Raw genomic sequence first — 22,428 nt, forward strand, 5'->3', positions numbered from 1 at the left:
TTGATAAAATTTATACAAAAGACAATTTCTACTTTTAAAGGCCTTATATTGTATAAAAATATATATATACCATTGTTGTATTAATAATGGTTAAAAGTCGGGAAAAAAAACACAACTTTTTTTTGTTAGGGTCACTTCAAGTATAATTTCTTTTTATATACATACATATACTCCATAAATTAAAGTATAACTCTATATAGTTATTTCTTTTGAAATAAACTACTTTGACTTACAAACTCCAGTCCAGTAACGAATTAAATTTCTACCTCTCTCCCCAACATCTTTAATTTGAAATAAAATTCATCAAGATCCTCAAAAATAGAGTAATTTATATCTTGCTGCCGCAATTTGCTTATTATCTCTTAGATATTTACTCCCATTTTGAATTACTTCCTCCAATGATTAGGTAGTAGTACTAGCTGGAATTTCAACCAAGTGGCGTACCTTAATAAGGAATCCAGTACATTCTAATATTCTATGCATTCAGGTTTAATCTTTCTATGTGATGACGTCACAATGTACAATAATTTCAATATAAGCGAAAGGAAGTTTATGATTGATTACCTTTTACACCATCAGAGTCAATTAGAGTTAAATATATAGTTTATATATTTAATAGGAGTTATCTATTATAATTTAAGAAAAATAAATAATTGTTACGTCAAAGTATACAACTTTTGTCAGCTGATATCTTCATAGAAAAATTCACGTATCTTCCTTTTCTATGGATATTACTGTAAATTCTAAGTATTTTTTAGCATGCAAGTTTTTCTGATATTGATATCCTGAACATTGTTTTTATTTTCTATAGCTGTTTTGATTATTCCTTCATTCTTGAGTAGAGAACAACTAAATATAAAGTTAACCTCGAGTGGTAACAATGAAGATTTGTTGGGGAGTTTTAAAGGAAAGATCTTGTAAATCCGAAGCATTTTTTAGAGTGCAAGTTTTTTGATGTTTAGCAACTTGAACAGGGTTTTTTATTTTCTAAGCTTTTAACAATTAACATTATTGTTTAATTTTTGAAGAGATACCATTCAAGGATAAACCCTACTCAGAGATACTAGGTATGTGCCTATGAAATGATACTTCCGAGTATTGCTCCTTAAGTGTCGCCAGTTAGAAATTATAAACGCACTCAATGATTTACGCTTCGCTGAAGCCAAAAGTGGATCGATAGCTGTTATCCAGCCAAAGACAAACAATTTTTTTTTGGAAAAACATCAATAAATTGCCTGAAAGATGGGGAAAATGTATGGCTAGCGAAGGCGCATACTTTGAAAATTACTATTTTTTTCTCAATAAATGTTCAAATTTAAAAAAAAAGTCTCTCTTCATAGGCGCATACCTGGTAAATGTCATTGATTCTAATAAAACCTATTTATGGCAACGGAATGACACTCTATCCCATACAGTCATAAAAACGAATGAATACTCTTACCATCATTTTCCTCGATTATAATATAAATCAATTTGCTGCCATTATCTTAACCCCCCTTGTCTATTATTGATGGTTGTGGTTGAAAAGTGATCAAGTACAATTTATAGCTACTACCCCCCGAGATGCCTGGTCCAACATAAACAAAAATAAATTATTGGCTTGATCTATTCTTATCACGAGGAAAAAATATATATTATGTATTTGTTAATTTGGATAGATGCACAAAACTCATGATAAAGTTCTTTCGATTACTTGCTTCATACGTCAAATATTTTAAAACTATAAAAATACTATTGATTTCACACACTCAGTATATATTAAATATTTATGAGTGATTGAACTTTTCATATATCTTTAAACTTTTTAATACGAAATTGAACTCACAAATAATGATAATTCAAAAGTCACAATATTTTTGTAGATATAATCAATGAAAAATGGCACAAACATTTTAATGTAAATTATATAAATTTAATTGTAATAATATCCTCCACATCAAAAAATATTGTTAATTTTTCATCATTTAATGCTTTATATCTCAACATGTCCTTACTCAAGAAGGTTTAAATGTTATGTAGACTCTTTAAAAAATCATTGTTTGCATGTATCTTCATGGGGAATTCTAGATATTCAATTAATTACATGGATTTAATATCTAACATTAGCTAAATATATATGCAAAAATATAAATATAAGAAATGTCTATTTAGAGATTTAATGTGTTTTTGATGATTCTACAACATTTTATATTTAAATTTGGATAGCTATGTGGCGTGAATAGACAAAAATACACTTTATTTCAAAATGAAAGGAATGCAAAAATATACATACAGGGTGAACAATTTGTCTTTGAATGATTAAGTTGTTTTCTTAATTTCGTCCTTTTTTAATTTGACGTACCTACATTTTTGTTATTTTTACCCTTTTTTATCGTATTGTCAATAATAATACCAACAAATGCAGTAAAAGTGAAGCCATCGTTAGGTCTCTGGCACAATGAAGACTTTAAATAACGCTTATGGACATTAAAATAGCACAAAAATAGGTGAAAATTCACGCATAGCCAATAATTTTTTGTCAAGTTCACGTATATTCGTAAACCATGAAATATATCATGAAGAGGTTGGATACCCTGATTGCTGCTGAGAGTGGAAATTGCAAATAATAATCTTTGTTTCGAAAAATATAATATTAACCTTTATTTTTTTCTTTTATAAATTACACAGGAACAATAAGGGAGGAAATTTTGTAAAAATGAATTGAAGACAATAATATAATTTATCTATGAGTGCAGAATCCAAATTGAAAGAAAAAAAAAATTCTTGGAGATGTATATTTTTTAAATAGATATATTTTTAATTTATACATTTAATGCTTTTTGTATAATATAAACTATGATTTTCCTTATCAATTTTATTATGAATAAGTTATAAGGGTTTAAAGAAAAGCTTAGCTTTTCATCATTTTCAGCCTAAGAATGGATATATAGCGAGTTCAGAACGAGATACAGAATAAATAAAAACACTTTTTAATAATAAAAAATACTTTTACATAAGTTTTATTAGTCCTACTTTTAATTTGGGGACTTTTTTAAGGGTAAAATAATTTTGAACGATAATAGTCCCAAATTACTATAATCCCAGATATTTTAGAATCCACATGAGATCAGTTCTCAAATATGGATTCCTTTTTTGGCTTGAACTCATTGGTACAAAATAAGTGTTCCCCTATGTTTTTTATATACTCCATTCTATATGAGCAGAGATAAGGTGATCAGATTTTCCAAATTGACGGAAGCATGAACTGAGCTCTCAACTTGTAGTTGTTTGTCATAGTTACGCAAAAATTGCATTTACAGTTAGATAGAGGCAATCATCTAAGTGGTAATAGTATTGATAAAAAAGCGTGAATGTATATAGTGATAAAGTATTGAGATCAAAAGGTCTTAAAATTGAATAATTGAGGTTTAGTCAATCATTATATCCAGATATTTTTAATAAAAGATTTTACGTATTTCAATTTTGTCTTTTTGATTATGTTTATTATTTTCTTGCCCTTATAATATTGCAGCTGCTGTTTCTCCCTATTTTCATTTCATGAGTCTTTTTTCTTAATTTTTTTTTTGTCTATGTAGATAAAAAAAAGCTATTTCATTATTTTTTTGATCTAAAACATAAGGCACCACCCCTAACACACACCTACATGATACTAAATATTTATGGTTATAAATAAGCCCTAGACCGAATTATTATTAACAAATTTTAAAATTCAAAAAGAAAAGAGTTGCATGTTCAAAATATACTTACTTAATTAAAAAATAAATTATTTATTTTGCAAGGTAATATTTTTACAAAAACAATAAAATATGTAGGTATACATTATAAATATATGAATTAATTTTTAGTGCATCTTTGGTTGTAACATGAAGGTACCCACACAAATAATTTAAGGTTTAAAAAATATAATATTATACAAATGTTAATAAATATTATGCAAATTTAGCCCTTTTTTGTACGAAATGCAGACCCTACATAGGTATATAGATTTATCCTATTATACTCTATTGCTTTTTGAAAACTATTTGCTAAAAGCAATAGTATTCTATACAAAATACATATTTACGTTCATTTATCAAAAACCTTTATATGATTTAAATAAATCACATGCAAAAAAAAAGTTTTTTTATTTTAAAAAGCCTTGTAAATTGTATCTTAACATTCAAAATAATTTTATTTTTACGGCGAGAATACCTTTGACATTAATATAATTAAGATATAATGAGTGTTGGATTGGTTCTTGAACTTATTTCCTAATCCCTTCTTTTTTTAGTATTTCTTTATCGGTCTGATCGTGTTTGCCATTCAACCGTACTAAGGATCGATTAGTCGATCCTTCAGTCCTAGCTATCTTTTTATTTTTTACACTCCTTTCTAGGATCGAAGAGCAATAATATGGATGAGTAGCTAGAACATATAACGAAAAGTTCTAGTCACACACCTCCTACTTAAAAACTTCAGGTAGCTTGTCTCCTTGAAATAAGTTATGATAAGACTTCGATAACAGAATTGACTTAGTTACTAACTACGTCATTTTAGCTGTGGAGGTTACCATGAAATACCAATAAAGACCGGTCCTGGGAGAGACACATTTTATTAGGACCAGACTGATAGGACTGAAGTCTTTTTAGTTTTTTTAGACCTACCCAACACTACATATACTATACATATATTTCCATGTACCTTTCATTGAATATTTGCATGCATATGTTTGCATATTTCGAATAGTTATAAATGGGTTCATTTTGGATCATTTCAAAATAAAGTTATTAATTATGGTCATAATTTTGTAGCGACATTTTTTAATAAAAATTAATATGAACGTTATGTAAACATATTTTTTGTACCACTCGTATGCATATATATATTTCAAACAAAGACCTCAACAAAATTAATTTTGATTATAATGCCTGAGGAAGGGGTTCAATGTTTAATGAATGTAGTAATCCCTAAGAGTTGAACAAGAGATTGCAATATATGTTCTTTCAGGAAGATCAAAGGAAAGCTGGATTTCAATTTCTCAAGAACGTAAAAACCGTGGATAACTAGAAATGTCTTTTTTTAGTGATAAGAGCTCATTTGAGCTACTTCATGTACCAAATCCTTAAACAACAGATCGAGTATGTGCAATAAATAAAGGTGATGTAATTGTAGAACTAACTTCAACTATAAAATTTACACTGAAAATTCAGGTTTGGGTATTAGCCATCTGGCAGTATTAGACATGCACTTGATTCCACTGAATATTATGTGACAGAGATCTTCCATAAGTCTCTCATCTCAGCATTGTCTTATACCCAAGAAAATGTCCCCAAAAAAGAGGAGAATGTTATTTGACACACCAAAGGAAATTTTCTATCTCACCACTCATAAAAGGGGCAAGAATGGTGTTCAATAAATTTTGATTCTTTCTGGTGTAAAGATAAATAGCTCGCCAACAGTTCTCACTTATCTCTAATCAAAAAAGTGTGAACTTTACTTTACCTAGATGGAACTCAATCAAAATGTGCTTAAAAAATAAATTGAAAAAAGTTTGGAAAAAAAATCACCTGAGACTTTGAACAATCGTATGTGGGAATGTCAAAACGAATTTAGAAATGTATAAAGCTTAATGATCGCCCTATTGGTAAGTAAATAAATGTATCTGAAAAAATACTTATTTTCGGCATTTTTAAAGCATTTAAAAAACCCCCATCAATTTCTGGTCATACTGTATTTTTGATCTGTTTACTATTAACAAAGTATATCTATGTAGAGATATAAAGTTTTCTGACATTTCATGATACTTTTTAGAAAAATAATCATGTACCAACAAGAAAGTTTTCTTCTTTTGAAGGAATATAGGTACGTTAATGCCTTCCTTTCCATATTTTTCAAAAAATTATATTTTCAAAGTTTTCTTTTGTTTCGTGAAGGTATTTTATATATATATAGATAAAAAAACGTTAAAGTAAGGTTCGTTCGTTAGCGTTTTTGGCTTACTAAAGAGAAATATCCCTATTTTATTTCGTTAAAAAGTTAGTGCTTTTGTATATATAAAATAGAATTAAAAAAAATGCTGGCTCATAACTAACACAACAGAGATTAAGAAAATGGGGACTTTGATTCAAGAAATTTACATACACATATTACATACATAATGTGCTTTGACTTCCTTATAAAAAATAAACATTTTTTATTTTATTTCTTAGAAGATTTCCTCCAGGTCTTTTTATTTTCATATGTACCTAACTTTTTTATATAAATGTAAAGAGTTTAATGTCTTTGGAGCATTTAAGCATTTACAAAAATGTTGAGTATGTCACTCAATGCTTTAATTTCTTGTTTCATACCTTTGGGGCTTCATGTCGAAAGAAAGAAAGGGATAAAAATAACCTTTCAAATACTTAAATGTTCAAAATTTCTTACATACAGAATACCTATTTATACTCTAATAAGAATAATTTTATTTTATTGAAAAAGTTATAAAATATTTATATTTTCACGGCATTACATTATGTGAAGTTTTATGACGTTTTTTCGTATGTTAGGTGTGCATTGTCTATTATTACTTTTTTTAACTATCAAAGGTGAAAGCTATTTATTAATGAAAGTATTTTGAATGCCAATTGATTTACTTTGAGAATTACCCTCAAAGTAAATTATATTTGCATTTTTTTACACCTATGATACATTTGAGTATAATACATATACAAAAAAGTTGATGTATAATTCTATAATTTAGTTAGTATGATTTGATATCACCACTAGTAACTTACAATATATGTTATGTACTTATTTATTACTACAACCCATTAATTGTTGCTATCATTCAATTTGATCATTTAAGAACACTCAAATACATATGACTGATTGCTTTCAATCTCACTTACCATGGAATAGTTATAAATTAGTAATAGTCGTTCAAACATGAAATACAAGTATTTCATTGCACTCAGTGTTGTAGTAGTAAATCCTTGGTATCCCAAAACCCCTCAAATGTTGAGTTCTTGTTGACTACTTGTAGCTCCAAACTATGACAATAAGTATTTATTTTTTTCAATGTAAATAAAATTGCCAGATTGTCTGGTTTAAATTTCAGAAATTGCTTCAAGTCCAGCCTATCCTAAACAGTATCTTGAAAATAACTTTGTCATTAGTCTTAATATTTTGGCTTTTATTAATGTATGTATTCATATATTATATATTAGCTACTACCTATGACATGAATTTTACAGGTATTTTTTTTAAATCCTGCTTCTCTTAAACAATTGTAAAAACCGACCATATACAACATTTTTATTCTAAAGCAGGAAAAGGTACTGTTAGAGATGTTTTGAATAACTAAAAATCCAGATATAAATACAAATATTTCATTTACTCTTACTCTAAATGACATTAATGGCACAAAAATTTGTTTTTTGGATGGATTTTCGAAACTTACATATTTTTTTTTAGATTTATAATATAATTTTTTTGTTTAAATCCATGTATTTAAACACAATTGAGCTCTAAATGAAATAGTATGAAAATCAGCACTGGATCCTAACCATATATGTACATATAAAACGTACTTTTTTATAAAAAAATATAGACACAATGAGCATCTACAAAGAAAAATGACACCAATATTTGGGGAGAGGGGTGTACCTAAAGGACAAAATCGAATGAATACTACTTTTCAAAAAAATGAATTAAAAAAACTTAGGAGTTTATGTACTTGAAAGTTTTGTAAACTTTTTTACATATTCTATGCGTATATTTTCTATAATATGTGGATATATATCATAAACGTCAATCTACAAAGTTATGGCAGGGAGAGAGAGCCTGTCACTTTTCTGCTGTCTTGTATGTACATTGTACAATATGTCATATAAAATTTTTTAAATCCCCTCCTCCCCCCTTCTTAAAAAGAATCTTTTTTTAAAGCTAATCAGGAGCAAACAGACAATTAATGCCTCCATTGTAGTATTTAATTTTCTAAGTATTTATAGCTTCAATGATTTTCTTGCAAAACATTAATTAAAAATGTACTTTTTTGTCTTAACTAACCAAATATACTAGTTACATTAATTTTGGACTTTGGCCATGACTGCCTCAAGAGTCATGCAACTTTAATTCTGATGTTTTTCATAAACACTGAAAATTAGTAATAATTAATAAGTCTTTTGAAATATTTGAGAAAATTTTAATACTTTGGTATTAATCTTTGGGTATAGATTATTTAGCATCTGGATAAACTACTCACTTTTAAATCACGCAACATCTCTACTATAACAATTTCTATTTTGATTCAATTAATTATTTTATATTGTCGTCAACTATTTATAAGTAAATATATATTTTTCATAGAAAGTGATTACTCTTCCTAGACGGGAAATATGCCATCAACTTGTGTGTTTCTTTGTTGTCACATTGGTTATGCCAGTTGGTTAAAAGCTCAAAGAACTTATTTTCATGAATTTCCAACAGTAAAAATTAAAATTCTTAACCAATGGAAATCAACTAAATAAATTAGATACCTAGTAAAAAATATTGAATATCAATTCAAGTAATATCTGATTAGTGCTGATATACAACGATTATTGTTCATATAGATAGTAAATCAGTTGATTGCTCTAAAAAAGGAATTTTTCCTCCTCTTTGAACATGAAGATTTTGTGACAGAAAATAAATGGACAGATGGAAAGCTTAAAAGACGAATCTTACGAAAAAATGCTATAACATTAATAGAATTAAAAACAGAAGTCACAATTACACCAAGGACTAACATGATGACAATGGTTGAGTTGAGGTGAAATATAATTCAGGGTGTAAAAGTTTTTGAGAGGAAATGATATTTCAAAATTTTCCGAGCTCAAACAAAATTTAAATACCAATTGTATACCCATAAAAAAAGAGTAGATTGAAAGTAAGATTTAGTTTAATATCTATAAAAAAAAAAAAATGCCTCCAGGTATTTTCAGTAACACACATAAAATTAATGAATTTCTATGGTATTTATATTTAATTTGGCGGTGACAAAGTTTTCTTATTTTACTTGCTTTCTTGAAGACTAATTATGAGGATGTTATCAAACCTAATGCAATTATCTTAATAAACAGTTTTATTCAAACCATTTCTGAGCTAGCTCAATTAATTTTAAATTATAAAATATCATTTTTTCAAAGCAGTTAAAGCTGGAAACTCAATCATCTACCCAGAGAAGTATTTCCTCTTCTTTGAATAAATAATTTAAAAAAATATTCTGTCTGCCAACTATGCCATACTTACGACAACTATCATCCATTATTCAGGGCTTAAGTGGGATATCGAAAGGAAAATTACATTAGTTAAAAGTAAGGTATGAAAAATTAACTGAAAAGGGTACAGTTATTTCAATTATGTTAGAAGAAGTTTACTCTGCTCAATGAATAGAATATATTAAAGTCAAAATTTATGGTTACATCGAAAATGTACTAACTAGGACTGTTTTTTTTAAATGTTTGATAATCAATTCTATTGCAATAAATTTTCAGGATGTCATGGTATAAGATATATGTAGAAGAATCTCATGCATTCCAAATATTACTATGTTATCTATGTATTCATCGCCTTTATTGTAAATGTCTTGACTCAGTTCTGTGTTTGTCTGTAGATCCTTTCAATCAGACCATTTCTTTTAATCTTTTTTTGTCGATAATATCCCAAAAAATTGTAACATTATGGTTAAAAAAAATGTATTAGCACAAAATGAAAAAATAAGAGAAATGTCTGTTCTATTTATAAAATAAATACTCAACGTCCACAACAAAAAATTATCAAGTTAAAATGTATGAACTGATTTACTATTAGAATATCAATATCTATAATAAATATGATCATGGATTATTCAACACCAATGCCGAGAAATCCTTGATAGGATTTTCAAATAAAAATAGTTTTGATGAGAATTAAAAGTTGAGCTTTATATACTAATAAATTATTAAAACTAATTTGAAATAAGATAAATATCAATTAATCATCATTATGGACAATGATAACGATTTGTTTAATTAAAATTAGCAAGGCATAGACTAATTCATGAATTCCTTTACAAGTTGAGTCCTCTACACTTACGATTTTAATCCATAATATAAGTTTAAAATTCCTGAGATTAAAGACATATCCTCTATCTTTATGTACAAGACGTATATCTTCATGATAAATTCTTCAAAAATGAGCTACAAACAACTACTCATATTGGAAATCAAATCAAAAAATCCGTTGATTAACATTTTTAATCTATTATAAAAAAATCAAATCAATTTTACTAGAGGTCCTACATAAATTACTTCATATAAAGTAATCTGAAGATGAAAAATCGATACATACAGACACATTCTTATACAATACAAAGGGAATATGAGGAACTACAAAGGAACTGATATTATAACAACTACCCTCCCTCAAAAAATGTCTTCTTTCGATGTTGTTTTATAAGGGGTCCTTCCTACAAACTCACTAATAAAGAAAATGTTCATTATAAATTAGATGTGACAGGAATAGATCCTAAATAAAATATTAGTTCTTTCTTCCATTAAATTGTATCAATCTCGATTAATTGCTTTTGGAGTACTTTTTCAACTTGGACCAAACACTCCACAGTTCCATGACTAATAACTTAAACCACAAAATGGATTTTTCAACTTTTTAATAATAATTAATTCTTCTTTTCTACAATCGTTATTTTATGAAATAGGCTTTATCAAAGAAATGGTTGGTCTAGTGTATATCACGATGTTTATTAATGCATGCTCTGGGAAGCTACAATGAAAACGAGAAAATAATATTCCAAATTATGTAATCTTTTGAAAAACGTTCTTATTGAAGCTAATTGGCAAGCATATCCAAGATCTAAAAGCAAAGTGACATATATAATGACTTTATTTAGGCTTTGGAGAATGGGAATAATATCAGTTTACATGCATTTGATATTAAAAGTCAAATTGGAAGAGGCTTAATGTAAATAATATATAAACCCAATCTATGAAATAATTATTACAATGTAAAATGTATTTTTATTCAGTTGCAAGACTTCTTCATTTGTTGATAATTACATTACAAAACGATTACTTTGACATGAAAATAAATGTCTAAAATACGAAAAAAGTGTGACAGTTTATTTTAAATAAAATAAAAATGATTTTACCTATCATGTTTGTTATATCATTTTAATGTAGGCTTATTACGTTGATTTTCAAATTAGATTATTATTTTTTATTTCTTATCTTCCCATAACATACACAATCTAACAACGTCATGACGTATAACTACGGCAAAAAGAAAATTATAAAAGGATTTTATTTGCAACAAGAATTAAAAAAAAAACCCGCTTATGTAATAAGTTGCAAGTAACAATTTGACATAAAATATATCTAATGCCCATCACATAAACAACGGTTAACCAAATTTATGTGAGGATAATTAAGGGTAGTATTAGAAAATTCAATCATTCAACACGCAACCTCTACTCCACTTTTCCTTCTCTTTTTTTTCCATCTACTCTCCTTTTTTCAAAATAATATTAACATGGTTAGAGTCTCATAAAAGTGTAATGTTGTATGAACTCAATAATGTTACCTGTGAAAATATGGGAATTGTTACACCAAAAAACGGATCCTTAGATTCACCTCAAGTATGACGTAGAGTATTGAAACATTTCACATTTACAATCACTATGAGACTAACCAGAGGTACACCAATAGATGTATGTAGTAAAACCAAATTCACACGTCACAATTTCTTATGTAACTAACTTTTGTATAATGTTTTGAGGGGTTTGTTTTTTTGCTCCTGAATGCTGCACAAGTCACACTAAACTTAATTCGAACATAAATATAATTTAAATCACCATAACAAATCGTTGCTTGAATGATTAATATTCTTGTAAAGTAATGTATGTATTAAAATATAATATTTTGAATGTTGCTATTGAGTTGCTTTTCTTCTATTCCTGCTTCTTCTTTCTCTCTTACTCTTTCAACTTACTTTTTTTACTTATTCGTCTCAATGTGAGCGAGTGAGTGAGTATAACATTCTTAAAAAAAGGCAAAGAAGCACGCTCAATTTAGCTATTTTTTGGTTAGGCTTTCTATTTTCTCCCTCCACTTTCTCTTTTTCCTTTATAACAAATTTCCTTTCCTTTTTTTCTTCACACAAATGTACATATTCTATATTTATGTACCGAAATATACATACATTTAGGTACAAAGTATCAACCTTCTTAGCTTTTGAACTCGATGAGGACAAAGAATATGGAAAGTAGTGCCTACATAAACATAACCAGATGTTTTGTCCTTCATGGGAAGAAGATGTTCTACACGTTTTCTTCTTTTTCCCTCTCTTCTACTATCTCTTGATATGTGTATATATGGTTGAACGTAGAGTACATACAACCATATTTACAATAATCTCGAAGAGAAAGCCAGAAAAGACTAAATTTATGTACACTTAGATAGGTACATACATATCAAACAGTATACACATATTGTCTAAATAACAATATATGGTGGTATAGATAACCACTCAAATTTATACACTTGTCCTCAAAGTATTCATAGTGTCTTTCTTTTTTGTGATTTTGGGGCTGAAACTAACTCATTTTTTCTTTTTTGTTTATCGGTTATATATGACCAACAAATTAAATAATGACATCAGTACTCAATTCAAGAATCTCTTAATTTCATGGGTCATTTTTACAAGGATAACCAAACTTGATAATCTTTGTCTAAAAGTTATTTCTTGACATCATAATGTAATAAATACATTTTTATTGACCAAATGGTTAAAAATAAAATATTTCCAGAAGAGTATAAATAAAGGAAATGTCTATAGGGCATACTCAATTAATTGTCATCATGGTCGAGAAGAAGGAATTCAGTGAGCCCACAGTGAAGAAAAGAGTCTCAAAATCATTTCAAAGGCGTGACAACCGTCAATAGCATAATAAAAAACACAAGAGATTCAATACATTGAAAAAACTCAACGGGCCTGCCAGGAATCGTAAGGTGTCCTCCAAACTTGCGCAAAAAGGTATGGCGAGACGTCACCCATAAATAAGGCCCTAATAAAAACGCTTGACCAGGCAGAGATAAAAGTGTCACGGGTTCCCTTCGAACGAGTATTCCACAAAGGATGTATTCATAAACATATGTCTTAACAGAAGCCGCAGCTTAGTGAAAAAAATGCTAAAGCTTGCCTTGACTTTGCTATAAGTTATTTAAAACAAGATAATAGCTTTTGGTTAACCCTCCTGTTGTATGATGAGTTTATTCATATAAATAAAAATCATTAAAATCAACAAGAGTATGAATTATTTCGAGAAAAAGTGTTCACATGAACAATTTCCAAGAACTGTTTTTTATAGGTCATAAAAATATGCCTAGGACCACTGTAGGGATGAAAAGGTTAGGAATAATTGGGTCAGAGAAAAGATTGATGCCTGTGTTTGGTTGGTTATTGGGAATTAAATATGTATGTGTATTATACCGGGTGCAGTGAAAAAATCTTTACACTTTCAATCTAGAATTTGATCAATATGTATTTCAGCAACCAGTTATAATAAAGTATGTCAATAAAATAAAAATGACTAATATGATGTCTTGACCAGCCTAATCATCGATGTAACCCATACTTGGCAGCTATGATAGCTTCTAGGCAATCATTGAAGCATTGCACCATTGCGGATGTAGTCCTCAGACAGGGCATCTCAGTACTAGTCGACCATGTTCTTGAGGTTGTTAATATTTGGGGGAAGATCTCGTTTTGTTTTTGTTTATTTAATTTTTTGTTTTTTTTAAGTATTTCACCGGAACAATTTTACTACTTTCTCAAAAACCTTGATTTATGTAGCAAAAACGAAGTGTGAAGATTTTTTGCCACACCCGGTATATATATATACATAAAATATAACACATCCAATTAGGTATTTTGCTAGTAGGGTAGTTAGTTTTATCCATAAGTAAGTGATTTTGTTATAGAAAACGTTTTATGGTATTGAATTCGTGTCAAAATTTACGAGTTTAGTCGAGTTCAAGTTTTGAGATCTGTGTAGAGTCGAGTTCATGTTAGGATAATAGACTAATTCTCTTTTAATAAGAAATGAGCGTTTACATTAAGTTTTACTGTCCTTTTTAGTGATACTTGAAATTTGAATGCTTTTGAATGATTCGAATTCAAATTAAGTTGAAATTTTTACAAACAATTTCGGGAAGATTGAGGCATTTTCAGATTTTTTTGGTGTAAGTAAAGCCAAGTTTTTTTTTGGCTCATGTAATACTTGAATCCAGTATTACAGTTTTATTATTAGAAAAGGAAAAACGGATACTATATTTGTTGTTTTTTAATATTATATTAATTTTTTAAAAGATCGTTGTAGTGGAAACATCACCATCTAAAAGAAAAATTAAATAATTATCACCTAACTTTGCTACTTTGAATAATTTTAAAAATGCATATTTATGAAACAAAAACCATTTACTATATAAATAAATATAAGTATACTTTGAGTTGTAAATACTAAGATTTTGTTGTAAATAAAAAAACCCCGAATTGACGTGGTAGCCCTCACAATTTGAAGAATATTTTAGCCGTCATGACATTTAACTAGATTAGCTACGAGCTGCTATGAGATTAAATAAATATATACAAGTCTCACTATGTATTAATGGCAAGGGACTTGGGAATAATTACTTTGTTTTAAATCATGAATCCAACTGGAACTTTCTTTAAAAAATCCTTAGGATTTACAGCTCTAATAATAAAGTTATCCCTTCTCCATTGTTATTTCAAATATTAAAAATACAGAACCTGTAGTGGTAATGCAATTTATCCTCACCAAATCATATAATATGCAGTTGATTTTAACAAGAGTCTTAAATCGTAATATAAGTATTTGTCCCGCCTTCTTCTTGTGGGTTACAAAAGTCACATCCCTACCCACCATCAGCAATAATAGATGTTAATTGCAAATATTTTCTTTCCAATATCTGATAATTATTCTTCCCAGTTGAATTACTGTGATTACCGAACAAATGTTTGTGAGAGAGAGCGAAATAAAATGGTTCTCTGCACTCCCAATCACCTTTAGTTGATTATTAATTATTTAAACCCATATTATGTACGTAGGAATCTCTCTATCTGTGTTGGAATCTGTTAGTCATTTGCATTCGTGTCTATCTTGAAAAAAAAATAACAACTGCATTCGCATTTCTATTTGTTTTCCTATACAATTCTGAAACCATATATTCCAAATCATCTATTATTTCCATGTTATAAATATCTACGAATTTCTAAAAGTTGATAACTACATAAACCCATTTTTAAATATTCAATACCTTTCTAGTCCATTGCATCTCTCTCAAATTTGTCCTCCAAAAAAATACAGAAAAAAAACCCAAAATTAAATTATTCTTCCCAAAAGTTGGACTATTTGTCATTTAATCGTTAGAAGGAAGTTTATGCCTTCATTACATTCAATTTGAAATCCATAGATCTAAAACTATGAGTCAAGTGATCAAACCAACACTACATGAACAATATTTGATTAAAGTAGTGACCTTTTTTGTCCGTTTAGGGCCTTGAGTGTATTTCAATTAGATTTATAACTAACAACATAGACTCTATGAATTCACACTTTTAACAGAATTGACAAAGGATAATTCTGCCATGGGAAGAAAAATTTACATGAGAGAATGTTACAGCAAATGAGAAAGTGACGTCATTTGTAGTGCCATGAAAGCGCCCTCTTGTATGAAGAAAACATATAAGTAAGACAAATATTCTACTCAAGCTAATATGGGTGTTTCGCTACTTTGTTTTAAAGCACTTATTAGATCAATAACTATCAAAATATTAATAAAATACCAGCAAGCAAAGTGATCTACAGAATACACAGGAACAGTTGATGTTAATTACAGTATAGTTGTTTCTATAACTATTGTTATATATATATATAGTATGCAATTTTCGAACTATGGTTTTTTAGATACTAAGCAATAACTATGTACTTATATGTACAGGCACTGCTTTCTACTTAACAAATTGGAATTTTCTAAAAAATCCAATTATTTAAAAGGTTTTATATTATGATTTAATTTTTATTTTTTCAAAAACATCAAAGTTTTATAGCTGTACCTGTATACCCAGTAGTTTATTTGCATTAATTTGATTACACCATATGTACGGTTAATATTTCCCCTCCCACTTTCGTTTAACTACACTGTGCACACCTTAATTGAATCTACAAAACGTCATACAACCTTTATTGAAAATAAGTGTATGATTAATTATTAATTTAAATCACTCTTTTGATCTTTTATGCACTTCTACTGAATAATTACATAAATGAATTTGCTTGAATAAAGCAGTATTTATCAATATCAATCAATTCATTTCCTAATACATGAAAATATATAGATGCCCTTATGTACCTTGGGTTTTTGATTATTCCTTAAAATATTAAATTTATTAATCTATATGGTACGACGTAGCTCAATGCAGAACGAGCTCAGGATAAATTATTCTCTTGACTCAATGTGCATAGGATCGCGCCCCGATCATTCTTAAAGAAGTTAATACACTTCATGTAAATAGACTAGGACTACATTAATAAAAAGACTAAGTAATTTTGTTTTCTCTCGCGTACATGAACCGCCATACACGTACATCACTATGAAAGTTTATTTTCCCTCCTTTTTTATCTCCTCTAATTGTTTACTGCTGTTTTAAGAGTTGTATTTGTAAATCGACTTCCTCCTTGTGATCCATGAACTATGCCTGATCATTGTATTGTGCCCTCTTCAACTTCAAGCAATCTCAATGATAAAAAACCAGAGGGTCTAACTTTTCATAAGTAACAAAGAACTAAAAATTATCAAGTATTTAAAGTACGCCCTCATTAAAGTTTTCCTCATGATCCAAATGTGAGAAAAAAATTGATTATGGCAATCGAAAAAGTGAGAAAAAATTAGAAATATCCATCGAATTTAAAAAAGGACGCCATCAATTTGCTCACTATATTTTCATTCAAATTGTTTCATCACCTAGAGTTGTGATTCGTTAACTCGGAGAAAGAAGAAAAGGGAGTCTCAAGTTCTTCAACGGCGGAGATCTATTAAAATGAAAATAAATCTTTTGAACTTATGCATGAAAATATCAACAATTGATATATGTTAGGAGGTCAGGAAACAGTTGCAAAGGGCCCTTTATCTTAAACTTAAAAAAAAAAAAATGCATAATCACAAAATGTACATTATAATCCACACTAATAAAGAAAATTTTGTCTGGCTGTATGGATGTTTGCGTTTAAAATCTTATAAACTGTGTGACTACTTTATCGAAGAAATAAAAATGTAAAAACTAGCGTTTAAGGTAAGACGGATCCACATTTAATCAGATTAGAGTCGGTTTGGATCTTTAGACGTAAATATATCTAGCAACCTCTCATCTCAAAAGAAACAAAGAAAGGTAAAAATCAACTATGGAACATTTTGTGCATGAGGTAATGTCTTGCGGAATAACAATGCGATGCTACTGTTTACATATGTAGATGTGGCTCCTATCACTTATCAAGATAAATATAAAGTATGTTTGATATAGAGAATATTTTTATTTATTTATTGGAGTAATTATTAAGCAAATCTATATTCTTTTTTAAGATCCGAAATATTCCTCGGATCTTTTTAATCATTCGGGTAACCGAAGCCGGTTCGTGTCTCGTATCTTTTTGGATAATGCAAGATACTTATAACCGACCCGGATACTTCGGATTTGGGTCCAAAACCCGCCCTATCTCTAACTAGCGCGTGTAGCTAAGTTCATATTAAAAAAAATCAAGAAACTAAAAGAAAAAAAAAGAAGGTATTTTATATTTACATTGAATGCTAAATTATAATAGGAAAAAGAAAAGAAAAGAGGAATAAATATATTTTATATTGATGAAAAAAGTTTATATGTCCATCTATTGTCGACGCCTCATAGTTCCAAGCAAGACCGGGTTCTCCCACTAGTTGTAAATTATAACATTTATTATTGTGGAACAAAGTTATTCGTTTGTCCATTTTTGTTCAAGATATTGGATGAATAATCATTTTAAAATGAAAAAGTCATTTTTTTAGTGGAGAAATATTTTGCAATGATGTACTCCATTTTGCATTACTTTTGTGGCAACAAATATCATTTGAATGATTGTATAGTTTGCCGTGAGTTGGTATGATTTTATTAAAATTCACGTGTCATTCTTTTAGGATAAATTTGAGATAATGTTACAACTAGTCTCATATTGTTTATTGTTTTTTAATAATTACAATGAACGGAGCCATTTTTGTTAGCCAGGATGGAAAGAGTAACATTTTTTCGATGGAGTTGCACCAGTTTGAAATTAATGTTAGTATATTTATATACTTCTCCATGGATAACCGATTGTTGTGCTCACGCACATTGATTTTTCTTACTGTTTCCCCAGAGCACCGTTTAACTGGTTCCATTGAAATATAATTTGTAAAAAAATAACCAACTGATATAACCTCTTCATAAATTCGAACAAATACAGACATATGTTGTTGGTATCTTATGCTAACTTTTCAAGTGTCTGAGTTAAAAAAGTTCCAAGTAATTGAGCAAAAAGCAAAAATTGTGTATGTTCTGTAAAAGGGTGGAAAAACAAATAGGTTTATATCAAATAAATAAGGAACTTACGACCAAATAATGTTTCCATATTTGTATAAGTATAAAAAGAAACTCTTTGGAAAAAATAATTTCATACTTTTAATATTATTTCTAGATATGCTAAAATCTAAAAACTTTTTTTTAGAAAATAAAATAAATAACAATATGCAACAGAATTCAGATTTTAGAAAGCTAATTGGCTATAACCCACTTTTGCTATTGTTATTTAAGAAACAAGGTATGAAAATATATTGAAATTTTTAATTGGAGTAAGTTTGGTCTTTAAAGCTTTTTTCGATTATTTGACTAATTGTAATAAATAATTAATATTTTATGGGCACAAACATTACTCTAATTTAAATATGTTTCATATCCAATGTATTTTATTATATGTAAGTAATTTAATCGACTTATTAATCATTAAATAAATAATATACACTATATATAATATTTTTAAATAAAACTTTAAAGGCCAACCCTACCGCAATTGAAAACTTTGTTTTCTATTTTCGCGTTCCATGGCTTAAATAACAATAATAAATGTCGGTTTTAGCCAGAGGCTGTGATTTGGTGTTACTTAGTGATAATCAATATATTTTATAACCATTAAATGCAGGTTCTTTTTTCTAATTTTTCAATGTTTTATTTTTTTTATGTTTTGTTTGAGTACGTCTTAATTTTTCTATAGTAAACTACAAACGCCATCTCAGCTACTTTACAATATATTGAAATTAATCAAACAATGTATTACACATACATTGGTTTTTATACAGATTATTGCAGCAAAACATGGACTGTTATTTAATGTTTATTTTCTCATTACTATGAAAATATCTAGTGATTATTTTTTAATATTCTTTTTCCATCATCTTTTTTACATAAACAAACTATACTAATCATTTAGTCATTTCATCATCATGAGCGAGCAACAAGCAAAAAGGCAGGACATCTCAGATCTCCTAGACGCTGCAGTTAATGTGATAAAAATTACGGACATTGTTAATTGTTTTAGGATTCTGGTTTTCAAGTTGGTCAAGATGAAAAAAAAAAAAAAAAAAAAAAATGGAGAGGACCTCTCCAGGATATCAGATAGTGGAGGGGATAATTTAGTGAGGGATAAGAAGTTCTTGTTAAGTTTCTAGAAGAATATAAAGACGGACTACACAAAGTCGATGAATCGCCTCGCCAACGACTTCTTTGTGAGTTCTATGACCATCAAGAGGGATATAAAGCACAACTTGGAATTAGTTTCTTTCAAAAGGACCTTAAGCCACCTTCTGACAGAGGTCATGAAAGCTAGGAAGCTCGAAAAGTCCTTACATTGATCAAGGCAAATGGGTGACAGTTGATCAATTCCACAATGGAGTAAATGAATAACTACAATGTTTACTTATACTTAATCAGTACAACTCCATCTAAACAATTAAAGGGACATTAAAAAAAGACACGTTTCATCATTCATTCTAACAGGGTAAGTTGAGATAAATAAATACATAAGGAGAAAATTATGTTCCTAAATTTATAAGTGCGGATTTGTAAGTTTAAAACGTGATAACGTCTCTTAATGAAGGTAAACTACCCTAGAAGCATATTTAGCTAAAGTATGCTTTTGATAACTAGTTTATTGATATATTCTTACTAATTTTAAATCATTGAGCAAAAAAGTTAATAATAATATCCTAGTTCTCACAAGCTCAGCAAAAAGCTACTCAGTATATTGTATCAATAGAATGTCGAAAAAAATAAAAGTACAAATAAGATTCAACCAGTGACAAAATAAAGCTATCAAATAACTATAAATACTGGGCAAACAATTGGCGACATCGTTTTGCTCTTTACTTGCATACAGTTCTCAATATGCCAACAAAATATTTGTAGTAAAAGGTCACTATAGCATGAAATTTACAGGTGGAACTAAAGTACATCAATAATAATAGAACTTCTTGAGAAACAAATATTTTATTGACTTTATATTTATTTCATCACAGTACTCTTTGACTAATTCTACATTTCTACACAAGTGTTAGACTCAAAATATATTTTCCTCAAAATATTTCAACATTACCCAAGAAAATTAAAAACCACTTCCCTAAATAGCCAAGGGGGAAAAAGCGGAAAAAGGATGTAAATCAATGAAAAGTTTATAAATACTTTTCAATTTAGGGAAATATTTTCTACCGTATTGCATAACACTCATTCAAAAAGCGTGATCTTGTCACATTTTTTGTTTCTATATCATCTTTTTGAGATTTCAAAACAGATAATTGAAATTTAAGTACCTCAACCATTATTAAAAATGAATAAAATAATATTCTCCTTTTTCCTTCTAAGGAAGAAGGATACACCAGTTACAATAATAAATAAATGTTAAGTCTTGGATCCAGTACTGCAACTCTACTCTTTCGAATTATTTGGATAATTAGGAAGACCTTGGAGGGATAGTAAATGTAGATTAAAATGTAGCTGAAGACATAATTATTTTAAAGAGGTAGTAAATTTGTATTTTATGCTTTATCAAAGTGACTCGTAGTCGATGAGTGACTGTGGATGATCACAGATGAGTTGTACACCCTCATTTAATTGTACATGTTATGCAATGTATTACAACTGTTTGTTATAGTAATTTCCTACCATGAATTATGAAAGCATAATGACTTAGAGAGATACTTTGACAAATAATACTATGATTGAAGTAAATCGTATAAGTCAGTCTCTTTTTGTATGTTTTTACTACTTTTTTTCTGTTACTCTTTGGTCTAAGTTTTTCATACTATACACTACCAGAGATCCAGGCCTTGGACAAAGATTAATATGAGGGCCCTTTCCTTTCCCACCTTTTAAAAAAATGAATTTATTTTTTAAAATATAAATAGCTAAAATGCGGGACTCCATCTTTTTTTCAAACTACCTTTTATATGTTTTCGAGCGAACTTTTAAAATGAATTTTTTAATAGTGTTTATCGAATGATGTTTTTTTAGACAATAATGTTACATATTACATGAAAAAGTTTTTAAAGGTCGCTCAAACCTCTTAAATTCTACTTTGATAATGGTATTTTTTTAGAAAATAATGTTACATATATTCTGTTTTATAATTTGTCTAAAAACGACGAATGGCAAATTTTGAAAAAGTTTTTAAAGGTCCCTCAAACCTCTTAAATTTTAAAAATTGACGCTTTTTTCTCTCGAAAGTTTTGCCTCCTCTTTCTATCATCTTCCAACCACAAGCAAATAAGATTAAACGTTTTTTTAAAAACTTTTTTTTTACATAAGTAGATTACCTTTAAAAAATATTACTTTGATCCTTCATTGAAGTTTGTATAGGAGTATTAAAAAAGAATTATGAGATTGATTGTAAATGTACTTTTAAATATTATCCTGTTAATCATTCGTCTGTATCATTTTTTGATGTGACATATTTGTTGTAACCTAAAATATGGCTTTATTCGACTTAATTCTACTACAAGTAAGATTCAACTTACATAAATACTTGTATACAAACACACAATATCCACCTGATAAATAACAAATCACTACAAACGATCGATACAATAATATCAGCACATTCTTCTCCCCTGAATTTAATACGTCACAGTGTCTATGGCTTTATTTTTATTTAATTATCAATCCTCAAAAAGGAAGGACGCCGTTGTTCTCTATTAGATCCCCTAAGCTCTGTATTATCATTCTCCACGACAGTTCTCAATGGTTTTTCCTCATCTACTTCTTTGACTGTATTCTCATCTCTTTCACTCACTTAATCTG

General features: G+C 28.6%; 1 protein-coding gene across 2 annotated transcripts in view; it reads right to left on the reverse strand.

The window, feature by feature from the left end:
• Positions 1-12,244, reverse strand: part of LOC121119593 (multiple PDZ domain protein) — a 50,757-nt gene extending 38,513 nt beyond the window's left edge. For both annotated transcript variants that reach the window (XR_011780518.1, XM_040714294.2), the window contains exon 1: positions 11,578-12,244. The gene's annotated coding sequence lies outside the window, so the exon portion shown is untranslated. The remainder of the gene's footprint in view (positions 1-11,577) is intronic.
• Positions 12,245-22,428: the final 10,184 nt, after the last annotated feature.

This window comes from Lepeophtheirus salmonis, chromosome 6, assembly GCF_016086655.4.
Source record: "Lepeophtheirus salmonis chromosome 6, UVic_Lsal_1.4, whole genome shotgun sequence".
Taxonomy (NCBI): Eukaryota; Metazoa; Arthropoda; class Copepoda; order Siphonostomatoida; family Caligidae; genus Lepeophtheirus; species Lepeophtheirus salmonis.